The following is a 12,586-nucleotide window of genomic DNA, read 5'->3' as shown; positions in this document are numbered from 1 at the left end:
TAGATGTTTGCTATAGCTTTTTATTTTATTGAATGATGAATTTTAAAAAGGGCGACGCTCGTGCAGTAAATTGTTTCCGTTAGCGTATTTTGATTTAGAGACGCTACAGTTAATATCTATAGAGAGAGAGTATTTTTTTATTTATATATATATATATATATATATATATATATATATATATATGTTATGAGAAAAATAGAAAAAACCGAATGAAATTATTAAAAAATCAACGTTTCGTCCTTATTTCAGAGGACATCTTTTTTTTTTTTTTTTTACACAGTGATCACCACTTATCAAGGCCCGGAAGCCACTCAGGGATAAGGGTTATTGCAAGTACATTAAGTTAGTGAGGAGATTTGCTGAAGTGTTTACTTAAGGGGGCGGTTCATTAGGAATTTGTTAACATTGGACTTGAAGACATTCAAGTTGTAGTCCGGAGGGAAGCAGGCAGACGGAACAGAGTTCCACAGGCGTGCAGTTCTAAGAAAGAAGCTTTGTTCATGGAATCCGCGTTTTGATTTAGGCACAGATATAGAGTGGGGGAAATTTTTCACAGTGGATTCAGCTAGACGGGTGTTTTTCGTGAAAGATTGGCGAGGGGGGACCAGAGATTGGAGTTCAGACGAGCATCTGCCATGGAAATAACGATAAAACAAGGATAGGCTCGCAACGTTTCTTCTGTGGGAGAGAGGTTGCAGGGTAGAGAAAAGGGCATCCCCCACTAAGTCACGAAGTCTATTTTGTACTCTGTCAAGGCAGGATAGGCTATTTTTAGCAGCTCCTGCCCAGATATGGCAGCAGTATTCCATCCTTGGACGTACTTGGCTTTTATATAGATAGAGAATTGCATCAGTAGTGAGATATCTTCTGGAGCGGTAGAAGGATCCCACCATCTTTCCAGCGACCTTGGCAACAGGTGTTCCATTTCAGATCAGGAGTAAAGGTCAAACCCAGAAGCTTGTCAAAACACGGAGCCTCACCCAGACGAGAGCCATCCATCACAATTGATGCCAGCTGGGGATCAGGATAATTGAAATAAAAAATAAAAATCTAAGAAAAGAAAAAGTCATAGATCGTGCGAAAAAGACAGTTCTTGAATCCTTTTCGCACGATCTATGACTTTTTCTTTTCTTACATTTTTATTTTTTATTTCAATTATCCTGAAGATGTCCTCTGAAATAAGGACGAAACGTTGATTTTTTAATAATTTCATTCGGTTTTTTATATTTTTCTCATAACATAACGTCAACCACGCTGGTATTTTTTCATTCCTTATACATATATATATATATATATATATATATATATATATATATATATATATATATATATATATATATATATATATATATATGTCCCTTTTGATACAAAATAATTTCTACTTGATTCCCTGTAAACTTAATCAAAGTACATTGATCTCTTTGATATACAAGAATGATTTTACCTTATTCGATTAGTAAATTACCAAACAATCTAATCGTATAGGGAATTTTAAAAACTTAATAAATAAAATAAAAATAAACAAATAAAACTAATACAATTTATAAAATGTAAAGAATTAATTTCGTATTTTCGACTTATGCAAATATTTCTTAGATATAGCCCTAGTTAACTAATTATAGAAAATAAATATTACATAAATAAAGTAATAGTAATAATTACAATAGTAAATAATTTTTTTGTAGAATTAAAACATTTCCAGAACATTTTAATTGAAGCATTGAATAAAACCTATCTAGCTTTCCATTATGAACCAAGATGGCTGCCAGAAAAACACAATGTTGAGTATTCTATGAATTTTCTTTCTTTTTTCTTTTTTCCAACATTACATTGTCATGTATTTTCCTTTTTAAGCAAAGAATTTCTATTTTTCCGAGAAGTATATGCATGAAAAGAGTCGATACTGACGTAATAATAACTGATTGTTTCTGCCGAAAGCAATGTATCTGTAAAAAATGTATTGAAATTTTCACATGCTGGAGGAGCTGTTTCACATGAAAAATTAATATTTGGATTTTGGAAGGTAGCTAAACTGTTATTCTTTTATATATGCTTTGTTATTATATATATATATTTTTACACACACATCACCACTTATCAAGGCTCAGGGGCCACTCGAGGACAAAGGTTAAAGAGTGTACAGTAGTCAATTGGACAATATAGTAATTGTCAGTAATGGAAATTCAGTAAATTTAACATACATTGAGCTTCAAAGCAAAAATGATTGGTATACACAAAAAGTGAAATATACTTAAAAAGCATATTTTACCAAATAAAAGTAATGTATATATATATATATATATATATATATATATATATATATATATATATATATATATATATATATATATGTACATGAGAGAGGGAGAGAGAGGGAAGAAGGGAGAGTGGATTAATAGAGGTACACAAATAAATTGGGATAAATTGTTTTACAACATAATTTATTTATTGATAGTGTTCCTTGAATTCTGATCAACAATAATCTGATGTACAATCGTTTTAGTGACTACTTGGAATTATCATTATGTTCATATCTTTTTGCATATGTGCATTTCAAAGGTTCCACTCTCCTAAATTTTTCTTCAAATATATATATATATATGTGTGTGTGTGTGTGTGTGTGTGTGTGTGTGTGTGCGTGTGTGTGTGTGTGTGTGTGTGTGTGTGGTGTGTGTGTGTGTGTGTGTGTAGCTTCACGAGGGAAGAGAGATGGAACCAAAAAATAAATTTAATTTCACAAACGCTGTGGCGACACATAACCAGCCACACATAGCTAGCCAATTTCTTGCATACTGAAAAGATGATTCAACGGGTAAGTCTATCGAGGACTACTGGCAGTTCACTTCCATGCCACTCTGGCAGTTTTTCTTACTCCTCCTGGACACATAATCCCAACACACATGAGCCACGTCTCAGCTGTTCTGGAATCTTGCTGGCCAGACCAAACTTCAATATTCTTTGACACGGGTTGCAGAATACACACTCTCATTCACAAAAATATTGTCAATATAAGAAGACATCCCCGGGTTTATGATCTCATCCTGACAAAGAGATTTGTCAACATAGACTTGCAAATAGGTTCGGTGTAAGTCTAGCACTGCAACGTTTGGTCCTAGCTATCACCATTCCCTTAATGATGCATTACCTAAAAGTACTTCGTTCAAACTCCTCGCCTTAACATTCACAGGGAACATGAATTGAAACAGATATATCGATTACATTACTAAGACTGCTGCGAGGAAGGTGAGCTTTCTCTATCGTGCTAGAAAGTTACTTACGCCTGAAAGTGTCCTATACCTCTTATAAGGCCACCATTTGACCATGTACGGAGTATTATTGTCACATTTGGTGCATCTGCTACTAGTCTTTCACTCCTACAAAGGATTCAAAAAAGAGTCACCAACTTGATAGGTTCTGAACTGTCACCTAAGCTTCAACCTCCGTCCCATCGACAAAATGTTGCATCCTTCTGCCTTTTTTACAAGTATTGTAATGGTAGATGCTCTGATGAAATACAAGCCCTTGTACCCCCCTCAACGTAAATACTCCAGACAAACCTGACAAGCAGCAAAATTCCACCCTACTCAGTAGAGATCCCCAGATGCCAGAAAGCCTTCTACTTTAATAGTTTCTTCTCTAGAACTGCTAGACTCTGATTGGATTTTAATTATAAAGGTGAAGCTCCATTATTCAAACTCGAGATAGATAACGACAAACTTCCACCCATTAATATAGGAGGGGAGATTATCATCAAAAGTCTCCTGAATTGATAACTTAGCACCGGACTTACTACTTAGATATCAGTCACTTGTACCCATTCCCCTCCTCCCTTTTTTTTTTTTTTAAATGGAGAGTAGATAATACAGTGGATGTGTTATCGGCAGCTCCAGTAACTCTTGCTTCTCCTTTTTTGTCCCTCAGTCCTCTTTCAATGAGTGATTTTTCTGACAAAGGGTGAAGAAAAAGCTGCTCAAAGGTCGGTAGTACTTGGTGAACAGTAGTCTGAGATGTCAGAAATTTTTCTGTCTCTATGTCTGTCCTTGTGGCCATGTCACTAGTAAGGGTGCTGGAGGTAAAAGTTTGTCTGGGCTGATATTATCCGCCTGATGATCAGGGACCCGAACCTTGGTTAACCACTAAGGAGGCTGTCCTATCAGCAGGCGCAAAGTACTGGGACTACTGTATTGCCATTTGGTGAGTGGATCTGGACCATGCAGTATCTGGTGGGGCCTCTCGATGCCATACTAGTGGGTAATTGTTACGGCTTTACCTTTTTGTGTGCTACAAAAAAAAAAAATTTCGTGTCTTTTTCTCTCTTACTTTCCCTCTCTGTACTGCTCTAACTAAATGTGCCGACCTGTTTCCACAAATCCCAAAGCCTCAACATGAAATATCTCCAGAAAAAAAACTCGAATAAGCCTAGAACCCCATCTTCCAACGTAGACTCCCTACTACCAGGTCTCCTTCTCCAACATCAAGGGTCTACGTTCCAACCTTCCAGAGGTTGAAACCCAATTACAGGAGATGAAACCGAACATATTATTTCTATGTGAAACTGGAATAGGGCCGACCACTTCCCTAGATGAGTTCATAATTAACGGATACTCTAATTTAACAGCTAAATCTGACCCCCAAGATCGCCATGGGCATGAAATATGTGCCTACATTAAAGATGGCTTCCCATGTGGCAGGGATATCTCTAGAGAAGATCCTAACTTACCCTATATGTGCTTCCGGGTTGCACTTGCCAACACCACTGCATTTATATTTGCCCTCTATCAGCCCCACAACAGTGGAGTTACTATCTTTAAGAGCATATCTGAGAAAATAGACCACATCCTGTCTGCACATCCCTCGGCTAACATCCACATCTGTGATGACTTCAACGTCCATAAGGTGGAATGGCTAACCCATTCAAATAAGACAGACGATGAGGGGAGATTTTGTCATGATTTTGCCATTGCTTATGACCTCATTCAGATTGTTCGCGAACCCACCCATGTGCCCGATATACCCGGCCAATATGCAAGCCTTCTAGACCTTTTTCTCTCAACTTCCCCTGAGCTATGTTCATGTTCCATTCATTCTCTTCTAGGATCCTCCGACCACTCAGTTGTATCAGTTAAGATAAAAACGAAATGTAATAAGTCCCCTGACGTACCCCGCCACCGTACTGTATACCGATACTCTATGGCTGACTGGGATAGCTTCCGTACATTCATATCTGATTTACCTCTGCACTCCATGTTTAAAAAGGAAGTGTCCTCTATAGTATCAGATCTGACCGAATGGTTAATTGTAGGCATAGACCAATTCATACCATCTAAAAAATTCCAACAAAAACCTAACAGCCAGCCATGGTTCTCCCCAGAATGTGCTGCTGCTATCGTGCACAGAAATCACTTTTTCCATAGCTACCAACGTAATAGATGCACTGAGACTAAAGCTGCTTTCAGGACTGCCAGCAACCACTGTAAAAGAGTAATAAAAAATGCAAGGGAGCTATATGCCCAGTCTGTTAAATCCAAGGTAGCTGATCAGCGGCTTGGTTCCCACTAATTTTGGTAAATAACAAATAGGATCCTGAACAGAAGTGTGTGTTCTATCCAAACCATTATCAATGGGCCAGAGGTCATCTCGTCAGCATCAGACAAGGCCAAACTATTTGCAAAGAACTTTGCAGCTAATTCTACCCTATGCGACGAAAGCTATCAACTCCCCATATTTCCTCCTATAACACAGAACACGCTAGGTAACATACAAATATCCGTGCATGAGGTCGCCAAGCTAATCAAGAACCTTGATTCCAGTAAAGCAACTGGCCCTGACGGCATCCCAATTATAGTGTTAAAAAAGCTTCAACCAAAACTTGCTCCTATACTTACAAAACTGTTTAAGCGCTGCCTTAAGGAGAAGTGCTTTCCGGCTCCCTGGAAGACCTCATCAGTTTGCCCTGTATTTAAGAATTCAGGTGATAAGTCATCTCCCTCTCAGTACAGACCAATAAGTCTCCTGTGTGTTATGAGTAAGTTGCTAGAATTCATATTAAATAGAGAAATAGTCAACCACCTCAGCAGAAACAACCTTCTTAATGACACACAATATGGTTTCCGCTCTGCAAGATCTACCGCAGATGTGCTGATGGTTATATCTCACAGGATTAGTGAATCTCTTGACAAAGGCTTCCTTTCTAGGGCAATTGCTCTTGATATATCAAAAGCCTTCGACAAGGTATGGCATAAGGGTCTACTTCACAAGATTTCCAGCTACGGTATAACTGGAAATGTTTTCTCAATCATTAGACCATTTCTCTCCGATAGGCTCATAAGAGTAGTGGTAGATGGACAAAAATCGGAGGCCTGCAGTATTAATGCTGGAGTCCCTCAGGGGTCAATCCTGGGCCCAACTCTCTTCCTGATCTACATCAATGACCTCCCTAAACACATACTTAAATCATTCGTTGACATCTATGCTGATGACACGACCATCTACGGCAACACATCAAAGGCTGTAAATGACAAAGTTCTCACTGATTCTCTCTCCTCTGATCTCGAGCGCATGGTTCAGTGGGGGAAGACGTGGCTGGTTACCTTTAATGCGTCTAAAACCAAACTCCTATCCGTACATCATCAACGCTCTGATCCCCATCTGGCATTAATTGGGATGGATGGCTCTCGTCTGGGAGAGGCCCCGTGTTTTGAAAAGCTTCTGGGTTTGACCTTTACCTCTGATCTGAAATGAAACACGTACATCAAGTCTGATGCCAAGGTCGCTGGAAAGATGGTGGGATCCTTCTACCGCTCCAGAAGATATCTCACTACTGATGCAATTCTCTATCTATATAAAAGCCAAGTACATCCAACAATGGAATACTGCTGCCATATCTGGGCAGGAGCTGCTAAAAACAGCCTATCCTGCCTTGACAGAGTACAAAATAGACTTTATGACTTAGTGGGGGATGCCCTTTTCTCTACCCTGCAACCTCTTTCCCACAGAAGAGACATTGCGAGCCTATCCTTGTTTTATCGTTATTTCCATGGCAGGTGCTTGTCTGAACTCCAATCTCTGGTCCCCCCTAGCCAATCTTTCACGAAAAACACTCATCTAGCCGAATCCACTGTGAAAAATTTCCCCCACTCTTTATCTGTGCCTAAATCAAAATGTGGATTCCATGAACAAAGCTTCTTTCTTAGAACTGCACGCCTGTGGAACTCTGTTTCGTCTGCCTGCTTCCCACCTGACTACAACTTGGATGTGTTCAAGTCCAACGTTAACAAATTCCTAATGAACCGCCCCCTTAAGTAAACACTTCATCAAATCTCCACACTAACGTAATGTAATTGCAATAACCCTTATCCCTGAGTGGCTTCCGGGCCTTGATAAGTGATGACTACTGTGTAAAAAAAAAAAAAAAGAAACTGCTTCCCCAACTGTTCTGACATGCAAACGTTAAGTGTAGTGTAAATAGACATCTTGCTGCTCAACTCCCTACATAGTATGCTTCTTATATCGCTAATAGTAGTCCCCTACATCAAAGTAGCACTTTGCCTTGTTTGGGGTGAAAATGTAAAAAAAATATAAACACACACACAAACACCACACACACGTACACACACACACATATATAAATATATATATCTATAATATAAAGTTGGATGTGTGTGTGTGTGTGTGTGGTCACGAATAGACTCCTATATGGTTGACTATTTTAAAAAACTGATTACATATAATGATAGAAGATGTATCGAGATACAGGAATGGTTATGTTTGATCTGGCAGGACAGTGGTTCATTAAAACTGTGGGGTCTGCGTTCGCGCCTGGTCCACAAAGTATGGAAATAAAAACTTTAAAAATTAAAAAAAAAACGTTTACAAGTGTTTTTGATATAGATGTACATAAGAATACTTTGATAAGTATGTTTTAACTTAAATAGGGATGGTATAATAAAATTGTGGGGTCTGCGTTTGCGCCTGGCTTCTATAGAATGGAAATAGGCCCAAATTTTAATAAAGGCTTTTCATATCTATCTGTGTAAGTATACTTTGATAATTATGTTTCAGTTTGAAGAAATATGGTATAATAAAATCATGGGGTGTTCGTTCGCACCTGACCTCCATAGAATGGAAATATGTCACAAAGTTTAACAAGGTATTTTAATATAGGGTCACAGAATATTGTGATAAGTGTTTCAGTGTGAACAGGTATGGTATATGGGGTTTATCTATTTTATTTTTACTTTCATCATATTTTGCTTTGGTTTTGATACCCCCAAATTCAACCCAAATTTACAATCCTTCCTTTTTCATAACCTATCATACTTTCATAAATCAGTCCATTTTCTGTAGGCTATTTTTGAACCCAGTCAACGACAGGTACTTTTGCTAGTATATATATATATATATATATATATATATATATATATATATATATATATATAAACAACACTATAGCGAATAAATACTGGGTACTCAAAGAAAGCAGACGTTCGCCGGTAGGCGAATGGAAAATAATAAGACAAGCTACCATGTGTAGGCATCTAGACGACCCATGTAGATTATGCCTTCATGAAAAATTTGCTATCCTGTACTTTAAAGAACCCCAACATCTATTAAACTGTAGAAGAGAAATAGCAAATAACTGTGTTCACAAAATAGAATTTACTCTAGGATAGCGATACAAAATAGTTTTAAAACTAACAAAAACAATAGAAAATAAACAAATAAATAAATTAAATAAACATGAATATACATAAACGATCACACATATATGTATGTATATATATATGTATATATATATGCATATATGTATGTACACATATGTATATTTATATATAAACTAAAAATAAAAAAAAAACACTAACCTAGTTTTAAAGCATATCCTTTGTCCGATAAAATGCATGCCATTGGCTGATAGGAAGGGGCGCGGTGGATACTAGAAAGCTGATTGGCTAACTAAATCCTCAATAGAAGAGGACCATATAAGAATGATAAACAACCACAGAATTCACGCATAAGCCTGAGGAATCTTAGAGTGGATGAAACGCTGAATATTCATTTTAGCTTAATCACCATACGTATATATTTTATAAATTACTATATGTATATATATATATATATATATATAACTATTTTATTTATTCACATAAATTTACTATACGAAAGTATAGATTTATGCGTAAACTTTAAGTATTTACTTCAAAAGTGCTCAATACGTAGGTAGAGCTAGTTAGTAATTTATAAAATATATATGGCGATTAAGCTACACTGAATATTCTGCGTTTCATCCAACTATAGGATTCGTCAGGCTTATGCGCAAATTCTGTCGTTGCTTCTTGTTTTTATACATGTTGAGGATTACTAGTTGGCCAATCAGCTTTCTAGTATCCACCGCGCCCCTTCCTACCAGCCAATGGGCATGCATTTTATCAAACAAAGGATCTGTTTTAGAGCTAGGTTAGTGGTTTTAGGTGGCCGTTCTGCTTCTTTTTTTTTTTTTTATATACATATAAATATACCTATGCGTACACAATAATGCACATATATATACATATATATATATATATATATATATATATACATATATGCGTGTGATCGTTTATGTATATTCATGTTTATTTAATTTATTTATTTGTTTGTTTTCTATTGTTATTGTTAGTTTTAAAGCTATTTTGTATCGCTATCCTAGAGTAAGTTTTATTTTGTGAACACAGTTGTTTGCTATTTCCCGCCTACAGTTTAATAGATTTTGAGGTTCTTTAAAGTACAGGATAGAAAATTTTTCATGGAGGCATAATTTACATGGGTCGTCTAAATGTCTGCATGTGGTAGCTTGTCTTATTATTTTCCATTCGACTACCGGCGAATGTCCGCTTTCTTTGAGTTCCCAGTATTTATTCGCTAGTGTTGTTTTTATACTGTGTTTTTTATTTTTGAATGTGCTTTTGTAGTCATAGTATCGGGTTTTGAAATCTAAGGAAGTCATGCCTATGTAATATTTTTTGTTATTCGGGTTTTCTTTTGCAAATATTGTTGCTTGATAGACTACGCTTTTTGTTAGACATTTGTTTTGGACTGGGCAAAGTGTGCGGTGTCTACAATTGCATTTATCTTGTTCGTTATTAGTATTTTTATTTATGGTATGGTTGTACTTGTCCGGGGTTGGTTTGTTATTATTATTATTATTATTATTATTATTATTGTTATTGTTATTATTATTATTATTATTATTATTATTATTATTATTATTATTATTATTATTATTATTTCTGCTAGTGTTGTTTTTATTTCTGTCCTGGTGTCTACTTTTTTTTATTGTTTATTTTGTTGTCGTTTACATTGTTTTCATTTAGTATTTTGTTATTATGTGCCTTAATTATCATCTCTAAATTTTCGCAACAACTGTAAGATAACTTCAAGGTATTTTTATTGAAGATTTTGTGTAAGGGGTTGGTTGCGGGAAAGTGTTTTTCAATAAGATCTAGAAATTTCTTGCCAAGTTTTGTTTTTAACATTTGATTGTATGGGGCCGTATACCAAATTATAGTTCTTTTTCTTCTGTTTTTAATTTTATTATAGTTGTTGGTGTTTTGTTGTTTATATTTGATATCTATATTTTGTATCCACTGTTTTTTAGGGGTGTTTCGTAAATATTGGATGACCTGTTAAATGCATTTTCATCGCTTGAGTTATTACTGAGTCTACTTACGATCGAGTTAGGAATATGTTTTATAATTGATGGTGGGTGGTTGGACTTAGGGTTTACGTAAATACCATAAATAAAAATACTAATAACGAACAAGATAAATGCAATTGTAGACACCGCACACTTTGCCCAGTCCAAAACAAATGTCTAACAAAAAGCGTAGTCTATCAAGCAACAATATTTGCAAAAGAAAACCCGAATAACAAAAAATAGTACATAGGCATGACTTCCTTAGATTTCAAAACCTGATACTATGACCACAAAAGCACATTCAAAAATAAAAAACACAGTATAAAAACAACACTAGCGAATAAATACTGGGAACTCAAAGAAAGCGGACATTCGCCGGTAGTCGAATGGAAAATAATAAGACAAGCTACCACATGCAGACATTTAGACGACCCATGTAAATTATGCCTCCATGAAAAATTTTCTATCCTGTACTTTAAAGAACCTCAAAATCTATTAAACTGTAGGCGGGAAACAGCAAACAACTGTGTTCACAAAATAAAACTTACTCTAGGATAGCGATACAAAATAGCTTTAAAACTAACAATAACAATAGAAAACAAACAAATAAATAAATTAAATAAACATGAATATACATAAACGATCACACGCATATATGTATATATATATATATATATATATATATATATATATATATATATATATATATGTATATATATGTGCATTATTGTGTACACATAGGTATATTTATATGTATATAAAAAAATAAAAAAATAAAAAAAGAAGCAGAACGGCCACCTAAAACCACTAACCTAGCTCTAAAACAGATCCTTTGTTTGATAAAATGCATGCCCATTGGCTGGTAGGAAGGGGCGCGGTGGATACTAGAAAGCTGATTGGCCAACTAGTAATCCTCAACATGTATAAAAACAAGAAGCAACGACAGAATTTGCGCATAAGCCTGACGAATCCTATAGTTGGATGAAACGCAGAATATTCAGTGTAGCTTAATCGCCATATAAATTTTATAAATTACTATATATATATATATATATATATATATATATATATATATATATATGTGTGTGATGGACTCTCCTGTCGATTCCGACATATGTCCTTCAACCACAATAACTAAGTTGCTCAGAAATCCACACAGAAGACTTGTTTATAGTGGTGGAGGCTTTGTGTAGAACCATCCACACTTTTTCGTACTACTGCTAACCTTTGTTGGTGCAGACGACTTTCACGGAACAGAATACACAGTAAACCACAGGTTTTTACATCAGAGTTTCTTTCTCCTAGATGTATGTCTTAACAAAGACTGGGTGTGCATCTCCCCCAGTGAATTAATACGCTCCCTGATACCAACCTGGAAATTTCTACAACTCCGTCCATATATTCATTTAGCTCCTAATAATTCATAACAGACCAAACCTTGTGTTTCTTTTCCTGCAGAACAGCCATGAGAGGGATTAGACCAATGGGGTGGGGGGCGAGTTTGTCCTCCGGATATGGCAGTGGCCAATCCATGTTTAAAGTTCTCAAGCATATTCCTCTCGAGTGTATGCTGAGGTTGGTTATTCCGCAACTCTAATTTTCAATATAATTGAAGGTTGGTTACCAGCCATTTCCAGGATGCAGTCCACTTGTGAGTGTTCATTTTTTTTTAAATTCTAGTTTCACTCCAAACAAGGCACAGTGCCACTTTGATGTAGTGATATACTACCAGGGACATAGTTTGCAAGGATACTATGTAGGGAGTTGAGCAGCGAGATGGCTGTTCACATTACACTTGAACATTTGCATGTCAGTACAGTTGGGAAAGCAGGAACCCGGAAGAGAGTTCTAAAGTCTAGCAGTTCTGAGGAAGAAACTATTAGAGTAGAAGGCTTTCTTACATCTAGGGATCTC

The sequence above is a fragment of the Euprymna scolopes genome, chromosome 13, assembly GCF_053919585.1.
Source record: "Euprymna scolopes isolate OS-2025 chromosome 13, ASM5391958v1, whole genome shotgun sequence".
Classification (NCBI taxonomy): Eukaryota; Metazoa; Mollusca; class Cephalopoda; order Sepiida; family Sepiolidae; genus Euprymna; species Euprymna scolopes.
The sequence above is the reverse complement of the archived record's forward strand: the minus strand, read 5'-3'. Positions refer to the sequence as shown.